We start from the raw sequence: 22758 nt of genomic DNA on the forward strand, positions 1-22758 counted from the left end.
AACCATGTTCAATCATGGTAAACCATAGTCGACGATCATTAACCATGGTTGATCGCGGTCAACCATGGTCCAATATCACATTGTGACAAATATTGTCTCTATATGAAAATCAATCAAAAGATCATTTTTCAAAATGTTACATTACATTGGAATGTATTCAATGTCTCATTATTACATTACAAAACTTGGGTTTGATATTAGGTTTATAATATTCAGACTTTTTAATAATGAGTATATTATATTAAATATTAATATTGGGTTTATAATTTACAGTATAATATTCAATATCAATATTAATATTAGGTTTAATTTATAATATTGATATTAGGTTTATAATATTAGGTTAATATTATTCTTAATACTATGGTCAACCATGGTCATCGATGCTCATCCATGGTCATCGTGTTCGGTTGTGTTATATTCTTTCCACATAGTTAACAGGGGGTTTGAAGGGCACCCGTAACCCCACTTTATGGGGTCTAGGGTAGCGCCCAGAAAATTTTTGGTTTTGGACCCGATGTTAGGTTGGGCGGACCCACCTATGGTTTTGTGCATGATTTTCACACATGTTTTTGGACGCGATGTTTTTTAGGTCCATGGTATTGGATGCTTCGACATGTATAAACATGTATTGTAACAATGAAAGGAACATAATGAAAAATCAAGCTGGTAGTCCCAGTTTTGGGATCCAGGGGAAAACCTTTGTGTATATGTGTTTTATGTGTATGCTCTCACATTGTTTATTTTCTGTGTTTTAGAATTCGTATGCAGGTAATTTCTGTATAGGGTTAAAATGTACATTTGGTATCAGAGCAGTTTTGGCTTCAAGGGGACGCCTTTATTGCCGAGGGGTTGCGCTCAGGCCTGTGGTAGACCCTGTTTAGTGGGATATCTGCAAGATCAATTCTGGTGGTGAAAGAAGATGGCGAGCAGTGGAAAGATAGAGATAGAGAAATTTAATGGTCAGAGCTTTGAGTTGTGGAAACTCAAAATGGAGGATCTATTGGTGGATAAAGATCAGTGGATCATGGTAGATCCAGGTACTAAACCAACGGGATTGTCCGATGAAGAATGGAAGAAGTTGGATAGGAAGGCAAAGAGCACAATACGATTGTGTGTCTCGGATTCAGTATTGCTGAATGTATCAGGGGAAGCTACGGTGAAGGCTTTGTGGGACAAGTTAGAGACTTTGTACCAGTCTAAGTCTCTCGTGAATAAACTGTTCCTGCGGAAAAAGCTATATAAGATGAGGATGAAAGACGAAGACTCGGTGACAGAGCATTTGAACGCATTTAATACTATGGTAAGTCAGTTAGCATCTATTGAAATTAAAATTTCAGATGATGATAAGTGCATTAGTTTGTTGTGTTCTCTACCAGATTCGTGGGAAAGTCTAGTTATTGCAATAGGTAGCAATGCAACTACCTTGTAGTTTGATGAAATAGTCTCAGCCTTGCTGACGGAGGAAACGAGAAGAAAAAATATGGAGAGCCAGAATGGTGATGCCTTGTCTGTACGAGGACAGTCCCAGAACAAAAACAAAAATAAGTCATCGAGTGGAAGATCTAAATCTCCAGGAAAACTTGTAAAGGTGGTGTGCTGGAAATGTGGAAAGGAAGGGCACTACAAAAGGGACTATAAATCTAAAGCTCTTGACAAAGGAAAGGGATCTGATGAGGCTCCTTCTGTAGAGGCGAAAACCACCTCAGATGAAGGTGGGGATGTGTACTTGGCTTCTTCAAGTACACATGTAGATCATGAGGCATGGTTGATTGACTCATTTGTATCCTTTCACTTCACTCCCCATAGAGAGTGGTTCTGTGAGTATGAGAAATATGATGGTGGTGATTTCTTCTTGGGGGATGACAGGAAGGCTAAAATCATTGGTCGTGGAAAGGTAAAATTGAAGTTTCAAGGTGGAAGGGTTAGAATGCTTCCAGGTGTTCTACATATTCCTGCATTAGCCAGAAATCTGATTTCTGTTAGCAAGCTGGATGATGCAGGCGTAAAAGCAGTGTTCGAGAAGGATACCTGCAAGATGGTTCGAGGAGCACTGGTATTGATGCGGGGAGTTTGGATTGGAACTTTATACAGCTTGCAAGGTAGCACTGTTATTGATGGGTGCAATAGTTCTGTGGTTCCTGAAAGTGGAGTAGAAAATCTAGTGGTCTCTGGAGAGAAGACCATGCTAAGGAATCAAAGGCTTGGACATATTAGAGAAAAGGGCCTTCGGATACTTCATGGTAAAGGTATGATAGAAGGTATGAGTAATAACTCTCTGGATTTTGATTTTTGTGAAAATTGTGTATATGGGGAGCAGAATCGGGTGTGTTTCCCCTCTAGTAGTAAGAGGGAAAAAACCGATATTAGAATTTGTGCATAGTGATGTGTTTGGACCTGTGAAGGTTCCATCACTGGGTAAGTCTATGTACTATGTATCATTTATAGATGACTTCTCAAGGAATACATGGATATATTTCCTTAAGAAGAAATCTGAAGTCTTTGACAGGTTTAAAGAATTTAAGGCTCTCATGGAAAATCAGACAGAGAAGAAGATAAAGGTGGTGAGGACAGATAATGGTGGAGAGTTTTGCAACAAGGAATTTGAAGAACTCAGTAGGAAGTGTGGTATAGCATGGCAGAAGACTACTCCATATACACCTTAGCAAATTGGAGTTGCCGAAAGAATGAACAAGACATTGATGTAAAGGGCAAGAAGCATGCTTAGTGGTGCCATGTTAGGACAGGAATTCTGGGCAGAGGCAGTGGATACTGCATGTTACCTGGTCAATAGGTCACCTTCATCAGCGTTGGAGGATAAGACTCCACATGAGGTATGGACTGGTAAGAAACCCTCTCTTTCACATCTAAGGGTATTTGGATGGGATGCATATGGACATGTTCCAAAGGAGAAACGAACCATGTTGGATAGTAAATCTGAAAAGTGCATATTTATTGGGTATAAGGATGGTTTAAAGGGTTATAAACTTTGGAACCCAGTAACAAGGAAGGTTGTGTACAACCGAGATGTGATGTTCAGAGCGATGAAGGATGTTATTAAACATGAAGTCCAACCAAAGGAACTTGAGAAGATAGAGTTTGAGCTAAAGGAGGAAGAATCAGACTCTACAGCAGAGGAGGAATTAGAAGATGAAGAGCCACAAACTCTGGCTGTGAGAAGATCAGTTCGAGAAAGAAGGCAGCCAGAAAGGTATAGTCCATATGCTTTCTCTTCAAATTTTGCTTTGTCTATTATTGATGATGATCCCAGAACTGTGAATGAAGTAGTGGATTCAGAGGATGGAAAACTCTGGAAAGAGCCCATGGTTGATGAAATGGCATCTTTTCACAAAAATGAGGCTTGGGATCTGGTGGAGTTGTCAGCTGGAAGGAAACCCATTGGCAGTAAATGGGTGTTCAAAAAGAGGACAAATGCAGAAGGAAAAATTGAGAAATACAAAGCTCGGTTGGTAGAAAAAGGTTATTGCCAGGTGTCGGGAATTGATTTTGGTGATATTTTTTCTCCTGTTGCCAAGGTAACTTCTATTAGGTTACTTTTATCTATTGCTGCCTCTTTTGATTTTAAGGTAGAATAGATGGATGTGAAGACAACATTTCTTCCCAGGGATCTGGAAGAGGAAATCTACATGAAGCAACTTGAAGGCTTTACAACGAAGGGTAAGAAAGAACTGGTATGCAAGTTAAAGAAGTCTCTGCATGGGTTAAAACAGTCACCAAGGATGTGGTATCAGAAATTTGATACATTTATACGGGGACTTGGCTTCACCAGAAGAAGAGTAGATCACTGTGTGTATTTTAAATTAATTGGTGACCATGTTATTTATCTGGTCTTGTATGTGGATGATATGTTGCTGGTTGGAAATGACAAAGAAATTATCGAGGACTTGAAGACCCAATTGTCCTCCAAATTCGACGTGTAAGATCTTGGTGCTGCAAACTATATTTTGGGCATGGAAATTAAAAGAGATCGGGCAAAGAGGAAGCTCTAGTTAAACCAGAGGAAGTATGTTGAGGCAATACTACAGAGGTTTAATATGGAGAATAGAAAACCGGTTAAGGTTCCTATTCCTGTAGGTGTGAGGTTATCTGCTGAACAATGTCCCAAGACACAAGAAGAGGAAGAGGACATGTCTTGTGTTCCATATGAAAGTGCAGTCGGTAGCCTGATGTATTCAATGGTCTATAATAGACCAGACATTACACATGCAGTGCGAGTATTGAGCAGGTTTATGTAAAAACTAGGAAAGGAGCATTGGACAACGGTGAATTGGGTTTCCAGGTATTTGCGTGGCACTAGTGATTATGGTTTGTGCTGCCAAGGAAGACCAGGATTGGATAGAGTGTTGGATATTCGTGGCTTTGTTGATTTAGGCTGGGCTGGAGATCTAGATCAGAGAATATCTACAAGTGGGTATGTGTTTAACCTATTTGGAGGTATAGTCAGTTGGATGGGTAAGAAATAATCTATAGCGGCACTATCAACTACACAGGTAGAATACATGGCAGCCACTCATGGAAGCAAGGAAGAAGTTTTCTTGCAAAGATTGTGTTCAAGTATGGGGTTAGTACAGGAAGCTATAAGGATAGGCTGTGACAGCCAAAGTGCAATTTTCTTGGCAAAGAACCCTGCATATCATTCAAAGACAAAGCACATTGATGTTCAGTATCACTTTGTGAGGGATATGATAGAAGACGAAAATGTGTCGTTGGTAAAGGTGGACACTTTGAAGAATACTGTAGATGCATTGACAAAATCTGTAAGCTCTAAGAAGTTCTCTTGGTGTAGAGAGACAATGTGCATTTCAGGGCTGGGAAAATGACTAAGCTCTCTTGTGGCCCCTTGTGGAAAGAAAACAACAAGTGGGAGAATGTTGGGTTGTGTTATATTCTTTCCACGTAGTTAACAGGGGGTTTGAAGGGCACCCGTAACCCCACTTTATGGGGTTTGGGGCAGTGCTGCAGAAATGTTTGGTTTTGGACCTTACGTTAGGTTGGGCGGAGCCACCTATGGTTTTGTGCATGATTTTGGCATGTGTTTTTTGGACGCCATGGTTTTTCGGTCCATGGTATTGGGCGTGATGGTTTTCGGTCCATGGTATTGGATGCTTCGGCATGTATAAATATGTATTGTAACATTGAAAGGAACATAATGAAAAATCAAGCTAGTAGTCTCGATTTTGGGATCCAGGGGAAAATCTCTATGTATATGTGTTTTATGTGTTATGCTCTCGCATTGTTTATTTTCTGTGTTTTAGAATTCGAATGCAGGTAATTTCTTTACAGGGTTAAAACCTACACATCCATGGTTTATAATATTAATCCCTTGGGTTTTTAATACTAATCCCTTGGGTGTATCAATCCCTTGGGCTAATCAACGATGGTCAACCATGGTCATCCATGGTCCAGTATCTCATTGTAACAAAGATTGTCTCAATATGAAATTTAATCATGGTCAACCATGGTCAACCATCATCAACCACGGTTAATGAAGGTCAAGCATAGTCTAATGTCACATTGTGACAAATATTGTGTCTATATGAAAATCAATCTAACAATTATTGTTGCAATGTTACATTACATTGGAATGTATTCAATGGCACATTGTTACATTACAAAACTTGTGTTTAACACTAGGTTTATAATATTAGGGCCTTTTAATATTGAGTTTATAATATTGAAGTTTAATATTGGATTTCCAATTTATAATATTAGATTTAAAATTAATATTAATATTAATATTAGGTTAATATTATCATTAATATTTTAGTCAACCATGGTCAACCATGATCAATCATGGTCAAACATGGTCAAGCATGGTTTATAATATTAATCCCTCGGGTGTATCAATCTCTTGGATTTATAATATTAATCATAAGATTTATAATATTAATCTTAGGGTTTATATTCCTAGCGCTTAATATTAATCCTAGGATTTAATGTTATTCCATTGGGTTTATAATCCTTCATGTTTTTAATATCAATCTAATTGGTTTTTTAATCCATTGGTTTTATAATATTGATCCTCGAATTTATATTCTTAATAATAGGGTTTATATTCATGTGGTTTACTATTAATCCTAGAGTTTGATGTTATTCCCTTGGCTTTTAATTCCTTGGGTTTTTAATATTAACCCCTTAGGTTTATTAATCACTTGGGTTTATAATATTAATGTTAGGGTTTGATGTTTATTTTAGGGTTTATAATATTTATATTAGGGTTTATAATTTTAATCCCTTAGGTTTGTGATAAATATTGTCTCAATATGAAAATCAACCATGTTCAACCATGGTCCAACGTCACACTATGACAAAGATTGTCTCACTATGAAGATACCATAGACAATCATGGTCAACTATGGTCATTCACAGTTAATTATGGTCAATCATTAGGGTTTAATGTTTATTTTTGGGTTTAAAATATTTACCATAGGGTTTATATCCCTTTAGTTTGTAATATTGATCCCTTGGGTTTGTGACAAATATTGTATCAATATGAAAATCAACCTTTGTCAACCATGGTCAATCATGGTGAACCATGGTTAATTATGGTCAACCATGGTCTAACGATACATTGTGACAAAGGTTGTCTCAATATAAAAAACAACCATGGTCAACCACGGTCCAACATTACATTGTGACAAGGATTGTCTCAATATGAAAATTAATCATTGTCCATGATGGTCAAGAAAGGACCAATGTCACATTATGACAAAGATTTTGTCCATATGAAAATCAGTTTATGAATCATTGTCACAATTCTACATTACATTGGAATATATTTTATGTTGCATTTCTACATTATAAAACTTTGCTTAATACTTGGTTTATGATACTAAGGCATTTTAATATTGAGTTTATAATTTTAAAAATTAGGGTTTATAATATTGATCTTAGGGTTTATTATTATTCCCCTGGGTTTATTAATCCATTAGGTTTATAATATTAATCATAAGGCTTCTAATAATAATCATATGATTTATATTCCTAGGGTTTTATGTTATTCCATTGGGTTTATAATTCCTCTTGTTTTTAATATTAATTTAATGGGCTTATTAATCCCTTGGATTTATAATATCAATCCTAAGGTTTCTAATATTAATTATAGGATTATAATATTAAGCCTAGGGTTTAATAATAACTTTTAATTTACATTAATTTTTATTTAATATTGATTGTTAGTTATTATTATTTCATTTTAAATTATGTAATATAAAGTATCATCATCATCTTCTTCTTCTTCAATTAAAATTTGATTATGAATTATAATAATTATTAATTATTGTCTTTTATTAACAAATATAAATATTATCAAATGATAATTATTAATAAGTTATATATAATTAATTAATTGTTAATTAATAATTAATAACTAGTAATAATTTATATTTAATAATTTTAATTATTAAAATTATTACCGTTAGATCTTAGGCTTTTGTGATCCATAATGTAGTAAGCATGTCTTTCAGATTAATCACATTAGTATTATTTGGTTGACGTTTCGAACCAGCTAATGTGGTTCATCCTCACGACAAAGCTAAAGAAATCCATAGATCCTAATGAATAAATAGAAAGGATGCATGAGAGTCTAGAAATATCAGTTAGGAAATTAGTTTTTTAATTAATGTATTTTTACTCTTTAATTTCAATTAAAAACTAGTTGTTATAAAGTAGTCGTTAGTAGGTATATATATATATATATATATATATATATATATATATATATAACCAAATAAGAAAATATATATTAATAATACTAAATTATTATATATAACTAATTTTTATGTATAGTAAAATAAAAATAAAAATAAAAAACATATAATAACTCTCATTCTATTTCATATATAAATAAATAAAATAGATTAATAAAAATAGAATTATTCTTAATATTATTATTATTTATTAATAATTATATAAGAAATATTGATTTTAATAACCACTTTGACCATAGTCAAATAAAAAATAAGTTAATAATATAGACAAACTCTATTTCTATTTAACAAATAAACCAATAATTAGAATACCAAAAATAAAAATATAAAATAATATTGAAATATATGAAGAAGAAGAAGAAGGGGGGGTGGAGTAATCAAGATAAAAGAGTTGGAATCTAGCTCTTACTCAATTTCCAGCCATCATCCCTAATGAGATTGATAGCATGTTTCCCAATATCAATAGCCTCCCTAAGCTTCCTATGGTGGAAATGATCAACCCTCACAATGATCTTCACATCCTCAATGCAAACATGGTGCTTATATTTCTCTCCATGCTCTGTAAGAGCTGATGAGCGAGATTGATTGTGCTTTATGTCTGCAACATGTTTTTGGTTTCTCTATTTAATAGAGTGTCCAAAACCCCATCAGGAACATGGGATCGAGTAGACTCATTTCATGTCCTTGGGGTCAATAGAGACTTTTACGTTTCAAAGAGAATTTCTAATGGTATTAATGGGCTTGAAAGTAGAGGAGACATTATTCTTCTTCGTAATATGGGCAATCTTGTCACTGGTCCCCTGGATAAATGGGAGTTGTACCCTATAGATTGGGCCATCAGTAGGGTGCTTAACCCTTGACTCTTTATGGCTCTTTGGAAAGCCTTAAGGCCTTGAGATATGCTATAGCCATCATTTTTAAAAACTTTAAGAAGTTGAGATCTTTCCTCATCTAGCTGCATCTCATCCGAAATTCTTAAATCGCGAGTGGCTAGAGTACTATGAACCTCGAATTTTTGTGCCGGAAAATGATGAGAACTGGAGTGAAGATGTTGTTCTGTGTGAGTTTTGTTGTGAAAGACCCAGTGAGAAACAAAACCATCATCCATTCTAGAGAGAAGGATTTCTAAGAAAGGAAGACACCCATTCTCCTCAACCTCCATTGTGAATTTGATGGAGTTTGATTGAGAATTTAGATGGTTAGGAAAAAAATCCAATTTTTCATGATAATGAGGCCAAATGACACAATTATCATCAACGAACCTCTTCCATTTTTTAGGACAAAATGGAGTTGAGGCTAAGGGCTTAGTCTCAAAATATTCCATGAATAATTTATAAACTATAGGGGAAAGAGGAGAACCCATCGCCACCCCACAGGTTTGTTCAAAGAACTCACCTTAAAAACTGAAGAAAGTAGAGGTGAGGTAGAGGCCAACTAATTTGGCCGTGTCATTGTCAATGATCTTATATATGACATCAATGGCATCTTGAATGGAAATGCATGTATAAAGGGAAACAATATCAAAACTCACCAAGAAATCACCACGTTCCTGTCTAATATCCTTCAATTCTTTAACAAAGGAGGCAGATTCCTTAACAAAGGAATCAATGCGACCAAAAAAAGGTTTGAGTATCTAAGATAATAATTTAGTCAAAAGATATGGAGGACCACGTATTGTGTTAACAATGGGTCTAAGGGGGACCCTAGCCTTATGAATCTTAGGCAGGCCATAAATCCTGGGGGTAAGGGGATTGCTTTCAAAAATCTTCTTATAAAGAGGCCTAATGGAATTAATAGAATTAATGGTGGTAATTATTTACTTTTTAACTTTTTAAAGAGAATTATTATTAAGCTTGATGTAACTACCACTATTATAGAGATGGTCAATCATTTTGTTCGAATAGTCTGATTTATCAAGAATGACAACTTCTCTGCCTTTGTCAGCTTTAAGGATGAGAATGTTGGGGTTGTCCTTTAAATATTTAAGGGCAAAAAATTCATCTTTGCTAATGTTTATTTTGGGAGGCTTAGCCTTCCTAAGAAAGATAGCACAATCCTTCCTTATAACCTCTTTAACATTATCAAGTAGGTCCTTAATACCAAATTCAATGTTGCAAATAATGTCATTAATGGGAATCTTATTGGGGGCTATGGCAAAATTAAGACCTTTATTTAAAACATTAAAAATAGAAGGATGAAAATGTTTACTAGAGAGATTAATAACATTTTTAAAAGAAGAAGAGAAATTATTATTATTTTTTTTTGTAAGCTTGGAAGGACTACAACTTCATCATGTCCAATATATCACCCTGATCGGGGCAAAGAATTGAACCAATGACTTCACATCAAAGAGTGTCTCAACAGAGCACCCGATCACCGTCCATCGAAGACCCCATGGACGAGAAATAATAATAATAATAATAACAATAACAATAATAATAATAATTATTATTATTATTCAATTCTATATTATTATATTATCTCCCATATTATTATCGTTACTAGTATTGTTATAAAAAGGTTGAGATGATGATGATGATTAAATTATTATTATTATTCTTATTATTATTGTTGTTGTTGTTGTTGTTGTTGTTGTTGTTGTTATTATTATTATTATTATTATTATTATTATTATTATTATCATCTCCCATATTATTATTGTTACTAGTATTATTATAAAAAATGTTGAGATTGTTTTTGTTGTTGTTTTTATTATTTAGACACTTCATATTATCAAATACACTGACCTGATTTTTTATTACCACAAACTATATTATTTAGATCATTAATAATTACATTATTATTATTTAATAATTTATTAGAACCATCAATGGGAGGGGAATTTTTAGAGTAAAGAGAAAAAAACTAATGTGATTAATCTGAAATACATGCTTATTAAAAAATTATTACTATGTTTTAGTAATTAATAATTATTAATTACTAATAATTTATTACTATTATTTTCATTATCATTTGAAGTTTATAGTTATTAATAATTATTATTACTTATTAATATTTAATTAATAATTAGTTAGTTATTCAAAATTAATATTTATTAATTAGTTATTATAAATCTTATTTTTTTATAATTACAAATTATTAATTACTAATTAATTAATTATTATTAATTATTTCTACGAATTTATATTTAATAATTTTAATTATTATAAATATTATTATTATTTTCTTACTAATTAAAAAATATTAATTACTAATTTATTATTATTAATTAATTAATTAATTGGTTAATTAAGAGTGTTAAATAATAATAATAATAATAATAATAATAATAATAATAATAATAATTTATAATTACTAATTTATTATTATTATATATAAATAAATAATAATAATAATAATAAATATTTTAGCATTTATTAACTACATTTAATGTGGTTATGTTAGTATTATACAAAAGTTGAGTTGAATGAATGCATTTTTACTGAAAGTACAATGTATTTGGACAAGTGTTATTATTTTTTAAACTGTTATCTAGAAGGTACAATGCATTCAATTTCATTTTAGTGTTTGTGAAAAATCATTTTAATAGCTTTATAATGATTCTTGTTTTAGCTTTAAATTTTTGAATGCAATGCATGCATGAAAATAGATACATATTATTGTCATGCATGCATGGAAATAGATTGATTCACTCAGCACTTGCAGAGCTTGTAATTCCATTCGAGTTTTTAGAGTGAGAAAAAATGGGTAGAGATAGGAGAGAAACACGTAATTCTAACCGCAACACTCCATCACGTAGCGGGAACTGCACTAGACTAGTGTTCATTCAGACTTAATAGTAGGTAGTTAATTAATTGGGTAACAAAATAGTAGGAAACACATTCAAAGTTAATTAATTGATGAAAAAAATTAACTCAAAGCATACTCCAAATAATAGGCAGCAGAGGTGGAAGTAGAGAGTAACGCGCCCCCTCAACACTCACTGTGATTTGACTGGTGTTCATCTAAACTTGATACTAGGTACTAGGTAGTAACTACAGATAGAAGGAAGTCGAGCTAGAGTTAATTGGGGTGTGAAATTAACTCAAAGTATACTCCAAATAGTAGGGAGTAGAGGTAGAGTTGATTAATTGGGGAGTAAAATTAAGTGTAACTATGAAATATCCATCAAAATAAGAAGAAGATCGTCAATTGCATTTCCGACTCCACCAAGCGGGCAAGGCATGGGATTGGGAGGCAAAACATCGGATGGGTGTGGTGGTCACTTCGAAGATCCCTATAATACTAGTGTATTCCCCTTATTATTATTGTTAGTGTAACCCCCTATTGTTATTGTTGTGCTCATGTATCCCCCATGTTGTTATTGTTGTGCCTCACAGAAGCCCATTATTGTTGTTTTTGTGTCCTTACATTATTATTGTTATTTGGGCTCTAATTATACTGTGACATGCTAGACTCCTATATATATCAAGAAGCTCTTATCATTTGTATCATCCACGAACTTTTCATTTATGTAATGTAAAGGAGGTTTCCCCCTCGAAGGGGATAATTTTGAAGTCATTGATCTATCTTTTCTTCTATTTTGTGAGTTGGTTTCATAACAATGAATCTGAAAAGGATCACATCCAATATAACGATGCAGGATCTATTATAGCTATGTTGAACATATGGAATTCTTTCATCCAATTTACATAGATGCTTGGAGTTGTACATGCACAATATATGCACAATCATCTTGTTGATCACTTCTACTTTCACATATATTTGGGGTTCAAAGGTGGTCAATTTATTCAACTTGGCATCCATAATAGACCATAGGCCACATAAAAAGGTATTTATAATCTTATTCCCCCTATTTTAAATAATCATTTGAGGCAGCCAAAAATGAACCCCAACATGTTGATAGAAGATAATTGATCAAAAACCTACAAAAACACAAGCATTACAAGGCTTGGTGGAGGGTAAAACTTGACATTTATTACATGGATATTGACTCTCGAGACTTGATTGTGTAGGTAGAGGAGTGTACAACCTCGGATTCTTAATGACTAGTTTGATAGTGACACACATAATGTGTGATATGATATATCAACTGACATCTTATCGAAGCGTTAGCCAACAAAAATACTTCTAAGGTATTGTCATTATATTCTCCACACCGAAGTTCCCTACCACCCAACTATAATATTCCTCCCAAGTAATATTTGCACACTCTCTTGATGGAACAAAAAGGTGGCCTAGGTAGCATAAGAGAACATCCTAAAGATGGATTTTTGAAACTTGTTTTTTCGTGATCAACATTTGATATGTAGCAAAAACTTCAGAGTCATTGTTTTATAATTATGGCCACCTATAGGTCTCACTCCCACATAAGTTAATAATTAAGGTTAACACCAAAAATATGGCTTGACTGAGGTAGTTCACAACACGATTGATGTTTCCCCTCTTGTAATTTATTTTAAGTGGAATTGGGGCAAGTATGAGGACCAATTTTTATGGAATTCATTTTGTAACTTTCATTATGTCTACATGAATTGCAATGGCATGTGATCATAGCAGGAAATTGTTTCCCTCCTCCCCATAACATAATTCTTCCACTATGAACATGCCTATGCGATGGGAGTACATCTCCTTGTCACAGGTGGGGCATATCTAGATAGTACAGAGGGTTTCACTATTACATGCCACCAAATGTCTTTTCTAAGTGAGGGTTGAACCAATAGAATATTTGGAGGAAACTATCTTGATCTCAAATGGTTGTCACAAGTCCAATAGGGTGAGGAGTGGTGCATAGTAGAGGAAAATTTTTACATACTTGAAATTTTTATTGTAGTGAATCAGGCTACAAATTTTTTTTTTAGATACAAACTTGGTGAGTTGAGTTAAGGGCCAACTGATAGGAGAGAAACCCAACATGAAATTTTGATAGAAGTCAGTAAGGTCCAAGAAGCTATAGAGCTATGTCATAGCCATTATATATGGTCAATCCTAAGTGATTTGGATCTTGGTTGGGTCCATATGCACTCATGTTCTTCCATGATGTATCCTAAATATCATTTTTTATGCCATATGAATATTTCTCCAAATTGGTATATAGCTTGTGTTTTCATAGGGTGATAAGGACACATTGAATGTGATGAAAAAGATCTTCCTAGGTGCTACTAAATGTGAATGACCGTAGGATATCATGCATCATCTTTATGAAAATTGTTGAATTTTTATTCAAGTCAAAGAGCATGAAAAGCCACTCGAAAAGGCCTTATTTCAATTCGAAGGTTTCTTCCATACATTCGTTTGCTTAATTTAAACCTGGTGGTAGCCTAAATTGAAATCAATATTACTAAAGAACTTGACACTATTACATTGATTAAGAAGATTTTTAATCAATGAGATTGTGTAATTGTTCTTGATAGTTATTTTGTTCAAAGCTCTATAACCAATACAAAGCCTCCATGTCCCATCTTTCTTCTATGCTAACACAAATGGAGTTCCACAAGGTGAGGAGCTCAGTCAAATGTGGCCATTTTTGATGAGTTCATCAACCTCACATTTATTTCCTTATTCTCTAACAGACGATGTTGATGTATGGTTCTATTAAGTATAGGATCATCGAGTATCAATTCAATTTAGTCTTTTACCTAGAAAATAAAAAGCACCCCTATAGCTGAAACAAATATATATTCATATGCCTCTACAATCCTTTTCACCTTATTTTGTTGTGTAGAGGGACCCATGTTGAGGTTGTGGTGGTTGTAATGAACTTCCTTTCACTTTCTTCCTTCTAATTTGAGATATTACCTCTCGGTATTATTTTTTTGAGATCAATGAAATTTCAATAGCCGAAACCACCTTTGGTACCCCATAGATATGACCTCCTAGAGTAATGGGATTGGATTCATAAACAAATTGATGTTTCCACAGCTAAAGTTGTCCTAAAATAACATCAATAGTTGTTCATTTATGTAATGTAAAGGATGTTTCCCCTCAAAGGGGCTAATTGTTAAGCCGTTGATCTATCTTTTCTTCTATTTTGTGGGTTGGTTTCATAACAATGAACCTACAAAGGATCACATCCAATGTAGCTATGGAAGATCTATTATAGAGATGTTTAACATATGGAATTATTTCATCCAATTTACATAGATGCTTGGAGTTGTACATGCACAATATATGCACAATCATCTTGTTGACAACTTCTATTTTCACATCTATTTGGGGTTCAAAGGAGGTCAATTTATTGAACTTGGAATCCATCATAAACCATAGGCCACATTAGAACGTACTTATAATCCTATTACCCCTATTTTAAATAATCATTTGAGGTAGCCAAAAATGAGCGCCAACATGTTCATAGAAGATAATTAATCAAAAGTTGCAAAAACACAAGAATTACAATGCTTGGTGGAGGGAAAAACTTGACATTTATTACATCGGTATTGACTCTCGGGGCTTGTTTTGTGTAGGTAGAGGAGTGTACAACCTTTGCTTCTTAATGGATAGTTTGATAATGACACACATAATGTGTGATCTGATATATAAACTGACATTTTATCGAAGCGTTAGCCAACGAAAATACTTCTAAGGTATGGTTACAATATTCTCCACACCAAAGTGCCCTACCACCCAACTATAATATGCCTCGCAAGTAATATTTACACACTCTCTTGATGGAATGAAAAGGTGGCCCATATAGCACAAGAGAACATCCTAAGCATGGATGTTTGAAACTTGTTTCTTCGTGATCAACATTTGATATGTAGAAAAAAATTCAGATTCATTGTTTTATAATTGTGGCCACCGAGAGGTTTCATTCCTACAGAAGTTAAGAATTATGGTTAACACCAAAAATACGGCTTGAATGAGGTATTTCACAACATGATTGATGTTTCCCTTCCTGTAATTTATTTTAAGTGGAATTGGGGAAGCTATGTAGACCAATTTTTATGGAATTCATTTTGTAACTTTCATTATGTCTACATGAATTGCAATGACATGTGATCATTGCAGGCAATTGTTTCCCTCCTCCCCATAACATAATGTTTCCACTATGAACATGCCTATCTGATGGAGTACATCTCCCTGTCATAGGTGTGGTATATCTAGACATTATAGAGGGTTTCACTATGACATGCCACCAAATGTCTTTTCTAAGTGAGGGTTTCACCAATAACATAGTTGGAGGCAACTATCTTGATCTCAAATGATTGTCGTAGGTCTAGTAAGCTGAGGTGTGCTGCATAGTAGAGGAAATGTTTTAGATACTTGAATTTTTTGTTGTTGTGAATCAAGATACATTTTTTTTTTTTTAGATACAAACTTGGTGACTTGAAATAAGGACCAACTGATAGGAGAGGAACCCAACATGAAATTTTGATAGAAGTTAGTAAGGTCCAAGAAGCTATAGAGCTATGTCATAGCCATTATATATGGTCAATCCTAAGTGATTTGGATCTTGGTTGGGTCCATATGCACTCATGTTCTTCCATGATGTATCCCAAATACCATTTTTTTATGCCAAATGAATATTTATGCAAATCGGTATATAGCTTGTGTTTTCATGGGGTGATAAGGACCTGTTGAATGTGATGAAAAATTTCTTCCTAGGTTCTGTTAAATGTGAATGACCATAGGATATCATGCATCATCTTTATGAAAATTGTTGGAGTTTTATTCAAGTCAAATAGCATGAAAAAACATTGAAAAAGGACTTATTTCAATTCAAAGGTTGTCTTCCATACATTGGTTTGTTCAATTTAAACCTAGTGGTAGTCTAAATTGAAATCAATGTTATTAAATAAATAGACACCATTTCGTTGATTAAGAAGATTTTTAATCAATGAGATTGTGTATTTTTTCTTGATAGTGATTTTTTTCAAAGCTCTATAACCAATACAAAGCATCCATGTCCCATGTTTCTTCTACACTAACACAAATGGAGTTCCACAAGGTGAGGAGCTCAATCAAATGTGGCCATTTTCAATGGGATCATGAACCTCACATTTATTTCTTTATTATTCCAAGAGACAATGTTGATATATGGTTCTATTAAGTAAAGGTGCATCGAGTATCAATCCAATTTAGTCTTTTACCTAGAAAAGAAAAAGCACCCCTATAGGTGAAACAAATATATATTTATATGCCTCTACAATCCTTTTCAACTTATTTTATTATGTAGAGGGACCCATGTTGAGGTTGTAGTGGTTGTAATGAACTTCCTTTCACTTTCTTCCTTCTACATTGAGAAATTACCTCTCGGTATTATTTATTTGAGATCAACAAAATTTCAATAGTCAAAACCACCTTTAGTACCCTATAGAGATGACCTCCTAGAGTAATGGGATGGGATTCATAAACAACTTGATGTTTCCACATATAAAGTTGTCCTAAAAGAACATAAAAAAATTTGAGTGTGGCAACATCACATAATACCTCATCTCTAAAGGGCTTGATATCTTAGGATAGGTGATATTGTTGGATGACATGGATGTCTCATCCTTGAATTAAGCAACCAATGGTGTACATTTGGGGTTGGGTCATTATTGAAAAATTCAATATCTTGATGATCTCATTTGATATTAGGTTCTTCTGCTCCCACTATCAACAATGAAATGTAGTGGGCACCCCTTCACCCACAACATCTAGGTTGTACAAGGGATGAAATGAAATATAGGAAAGGAAATAAAACACACACACACACATAAATATAAAAGAGAGAAAAATGATATAGTCAAAATACAACCTTTTTTAATAAAAAAATATATATATTAGAATGTTGTAGAACACAAAATAACTAGAAATGTGGTAGCCATATCTGAAATAAAGAGAGAGGTGATGGAGGAAATACTTGAAATTGCAGATTGTTATGCCTCACCTGGTGGCACTTTCGTTAGGATGTTTGGAGGAGAGAAGCCTTTGCATGTTCTACCAAGGTATGCCACTGACAAGTTGGTCATGCAAGATGTCTCATATCACATCTCCATAGGGTTATTAGTAAGACTACATAGGAGGAAGAATGTATCATGGTCCACTCTTCCTTTGTAGATTGGATTGTATGAGATTAAGAGCTTGAATGATGCAGATGTTGAAGCTAAAGAAATAGTGAAGTTTGAGTTTGGCACCAAAGACTTTAATCAGTATGATCCCCAAGGTATTTGCAAGAACCATTGTGTGAAGGTGTATTATCCATGGATCCACGGGACATTTAATTGGCACGAGGAGGACCCTTGGAGATACTGTTACAATGACTCCAAGCTCCATGAGCCAGTCAGTATAGCCATAACATCGAAAGTTTCTCTGTAGGTAGTAGCAACGCAGGAAGCAACAACAAAAATAAGAAACAAACCAACGCAAGACAAGGGTAAGAGGAATATTGCTGAGAACCCAAATGATGAGAAAAACTAGAAGATGAGACTAGATCCCATCACTGAGAAATCAACTTTGGTAGTAGAGACAAAGAGGGAGAAGTGAATAAAGATAGTAGAGTGAAAGAAGAAAGAAGAGCAAATGTTGGAGGACACAGAAAAGAAGTTGTGGGAAACAGAGAAGAAGTTGAAGGAAGATAAAGGGCTATGAAGGAAAGAGAGGGAAGAGAAGAAAAAAAAGGAGGAAGAAGAAAGGAAAGGCACTATGACAAAGAAAACAACACCTATATAGGTTGAGGAGTCAGAAAAGCTGACAACTGAAGAAAAGGGCGAGGAGATGAAGGATCAGTAGCTTGATGAGCTGAGTGAGCAACTAATTGAAGTGACAAAAAAGGATTTAGGATAAGAGCCATATGTTCAAGACACTGAGCTCATGTCGAGAGCACCCGAGGTCACCTCTTAGTCTCCACCACCTCTAGTGTTAGAATTAGTCTCGAGCGAGCAAGGAGAGGTTGTTCTCTTTAATGATGATCCGGTGATGGATGTGTACAATCTATCATTTAACGAGTTGTAGAAGAAGATTGTATAGGTGTAGAAAATTATTTCCCAGATGATCACCCGTCACTTGAATTGATGAAGGAAAGGGTGATAGTGGCATATGTCATAAAGCATCTCATTGCCATGGTCGATGCTACTTTAGCTTATGCAGGAGCCATGAGCTCAAATTTTAAGTTCCTATCAACCAAGAATAACTAGATGGTAAAGAAATTACAGGCGGCAAAGCAAGAGGTAGAACAATTCAGAGAGTATAGCGTAGGTTTCGCAATGGTAGAGATGAGGAAAGTGATGCTAAAGTATCAACACTTGAGACTACCATGCAGAAGCTCTATGATGGATTTGTCATTGTGAGTTAGGTGGTTGTCCATTGGCATGGCTTACAATAGTGGAGAAAAAGGTTTCTCCAAACTCTTAGGGTCATACATGCTACCATCGCCGATGTGAAAGAGTGGAAAATGTAGTAAAAATGGGCCCCACTTTACTTTCCAAATATGATGAAGCCACAGGTAGAGCTAGACAAAGCAAAGTTCCAAATTTTGATCAAGAACTATGAGCATCTCTCCCTATTCATCAGAAACATGCAGGCTTTAGATGCAAGTTTTTATAATAGTTTGGATGTCATGGTAATAATGCACAAGATAGTGTCAATCAGTTCCCTCACTGAAGCTAAGCACAAGAACCAAGTCTAGCTAGATATCAATAGGTACATGGAGTAGCTAAGGCAAGAGGCAACCAGCGACGACTTGGAGATGAGTGCACAAAACATGCAGAAGTACATTGGTGATCTTGTCATGGTCAACACCATGTTGTACATGCTTCAGGATGAGTTGGACAAAAGTTACAAGAACATATACCCAGAAGAAATTTAGGCAAGAGTTCGCTATTAGAAAGACAAATTAAAGCAGTTTGGGGACATCATTGCCCACTACCAAGCTTGGAAACAATACATGATTGAGAAGCATCAAGTGGAGGTTGCCGAGTTGGTCTTTCCCCAAACTTCTGAGTCATAGTGTTTTGTCTTCTTAGGTTGCCTATAGCCTATTTTGACTCAAATGGGTACATGTGGAAAATGTATATTGTTTGTAAATATGTCGTAAGTGAAATTCCAAGTGTCATTAGTGGAATGTTAGTAGTCACTATGTAATGTAATGAGTTATTTGTAAAGAATTTGAAGAGTCATTAGGGTAGTCAAAGAGTCACAAAGGGGAATGTCAAGGGTCACCCTACCCTTTGTTATAAATAGAACCTCGTAACTCATAGAACAGGATTTTGGGAGCCAAGTTTTTGGCTAGGCTTAGGCTTAGAAAAGTCTTGGGAGGATTGTGATGAGCGTTGCCTTCTCCATGGCGTAGAGTGAGTATACTTATTTACAGAAGAAGGTGTTCTTTACTGTAATGTTCGACTATTAGGGCTAGTGGTTGTAAATGGTGTATGTATGGATGGAACTTTCAATTATAATAATAATAATAGAGCCAACACGCTTTCATGCATATGTTGTTATTGTAGTTGGACTATTATGGTTTCTTTAGCAATGGATGTTGTTAACTAACGCATTTTCTTATGAACTACTTTGTATTCAATTGCATGAATCTTGTTGAATGCATGTTTTTGGACTAACCCATCACTTTGGTTTTTGGACTATTCTACATTTCATCTTGTGATGTCATTCCACTCATGTGTTCCTTTCTGACTGCGTATTATTACAGGCTTCTAGCGGCACACTTCGTTGGAAAATCAATGGACCTTAGCATGGATTTAATTTTTGATGAATATGTTTCCCTTGGAAAAGAAATGGACCTTCCTCCACCTCCTTTTGAGAAGAAAGATGATTATATGGACCTACAAGAAGGTCCTCCTATCCCTAAATATGAGAAAAATCTTATTGATGATCCTGTAGAGTTGATGGACTCCTTGGATTCTCCTCCATGTGATCCCCCTACCTAGAAGAGACTATTATGGCTTTGTGATACATTACAAGATGCTACGAGACATGTTCCTACCAAAAGGACCTTTACGAAAGCAAGAAGCCATGTTGGTGCTAGGGATACATTGTAGCTATGAGCTCCATCATATAGCCTAAACCTATGATTTTTGAAGTATTCAAAGAGAATATTTGGAAGGATGAAATGGCCAAAGATTATGAATCTATTATGAAGAATGATGCATGGGATGTTGTATCGAGACCAAGAGGAAAATAAGTTCTGACCTGGAAATGGATATACAAGATCAAGCATGGAGTGGATGGAAGCATTAAAAAGTATAAGGCAAGGTTCATAGCGAGAGGTTTCTCCCACAAAGAGGGAGAAGACTGTGATCACATATTTTCTCCCTTTTCTTGCTACACTACTATTCGATCAATTTTTTTCCTTGTAGGAAGTCAAGGATGGACCTTCACCAAATATATGTGAAGATTGTGTTTCTTCATGGCATACTACAAGAATAAGTATATGTTGAGCAAACTCGGGGATTGAATTGAAGGACAAGAAGACTAATGTTTTTAGGCTAAAGAAACAACTATATGGTTTGAAGCAAGCCCCCAAAGCTTGATATACATGCATTGATAGTTAACTGTTGAAACTTGGATTCACGAGAAGAAGTGTTGACCTGAACCTATAATTGAAAGTGGTACAAGGTATGCCTTTGATTTTAGTTTTATATTTTTATTTATTCTTAAGAGGTTGTGTGCCTTTGATCCTCAGGTGTAAGAGGGAGCTGGCCTCCAAGTTTGAGATGAAGGATTTTCATTTAATATATTACTTATTGAGATTAGAAGTGTGGAAAAGAATCAATGAAATTTTCCTTTCTTCAGGAAAATATTCCATGAAACTATTGGAAATATTTGGAATGGTAGAATGCAAGTCCTTGGCCACCCTGATGGAGATGAACTTCAAAAATCTATATGGATACGTTGCTAGACCCGATTTGGCTAATCCTTTTGATAACCAAAAATTGGTTAGGGCATTGATGTTCCTTATGAACACCTAGCCATACATTTGCTTTCCACCATTTAGAGATCACTTTGTAATCCCTTGGGTTTGTGACAAATATTGTGTCATGAAAATAAACCATAGTCAACCATAGTCAATCATGGTCAACTATGGTGTATCATCTCATTGTGACAAAGATTGTCTCAATATGAAAATCAACTGTAGTCAACCATGGTCAATCATGCTCAACCATGGTTAACCATGGTCCAATGCCACATTGTGACAAAGATTGTCTCAATATGAAAATCAACCATGGTCAACCATGGTCTAATGTTGCATTATGATAAATATTGTCTCAATATAGAAGTAAACCATGGTCAACCATAGTCAACCATCATTAACCATGGTCGATCATGTTCAACCATGGTCCAATGTGACATTGTGACAAAGATTGTCTCTATATGAAAATCAATCTAACCATCGTTTGTCGCGATATTACATTATATTGGAATGTATTCAATGTCTCATTATTACATTACAAAACTAGGGTTTGATACTAGGTTTATAATATTAGGGCTTTTTAATATTCAGTATATAATATTAAATCTTAATATTGGATTTATAATTAATAATATTATATTTAATATCAATATCAATATTAGGTTTAATTTATAATATTTATATTAGGTTTATAATACTAGTTTAATAGTATTCTTAATATTATGGTCATCCATGGTCCAACATATCATTGTGACAAATATTTTCTTAATATGAAAGTTAACTGTGGTAAACCATGGTCAATCATGGTTTAACATGGTCAACCATGGTCCTACGTTGCAGTGTGACAAAGATTGATTGAATATGAAAATCAACCATGGTCAACCATGATCGACCACCATCAACCACGATAAATCAAGGCCATCCATGGTCTAATGTCACATTGTGACAAATATTTTCTCTATACAAGAACCAATCTAACAATCATTGTCGCAATGTTACTTTACATTGGAATATATTCAATGTCGTATTATTACATTACAAAACTTGTGTTTAATTCTAGTTTTATAATATTAAAGTTTAATATTGGGTTTATAATTTATAATATTAGATTTAATATTAATATTAATATCAGGTTAATATTATTCTTAATATTATGGTAAACCATAGTTTATAATATTAATCCCTCGGGTTTTTCAATCCCTTGGGTTTATAATATTAATC

The sequence above is a fragment of the Pinus tabuliformis genome, chromosome 8 (genome assembly GCF_031772625.1).
Source record: "Pinus tabuliformis cultivar Carrire ecotype Pingquan chromosome 8, CPIR1, whole genome shotgun sequence".
Taxonomy (NCBI): Eukaryota; Viridiplantae; Streptophyta; class Pinopsida; order Pinales; family Pinaceae; genus Pinus; species Pinus tabuliformis.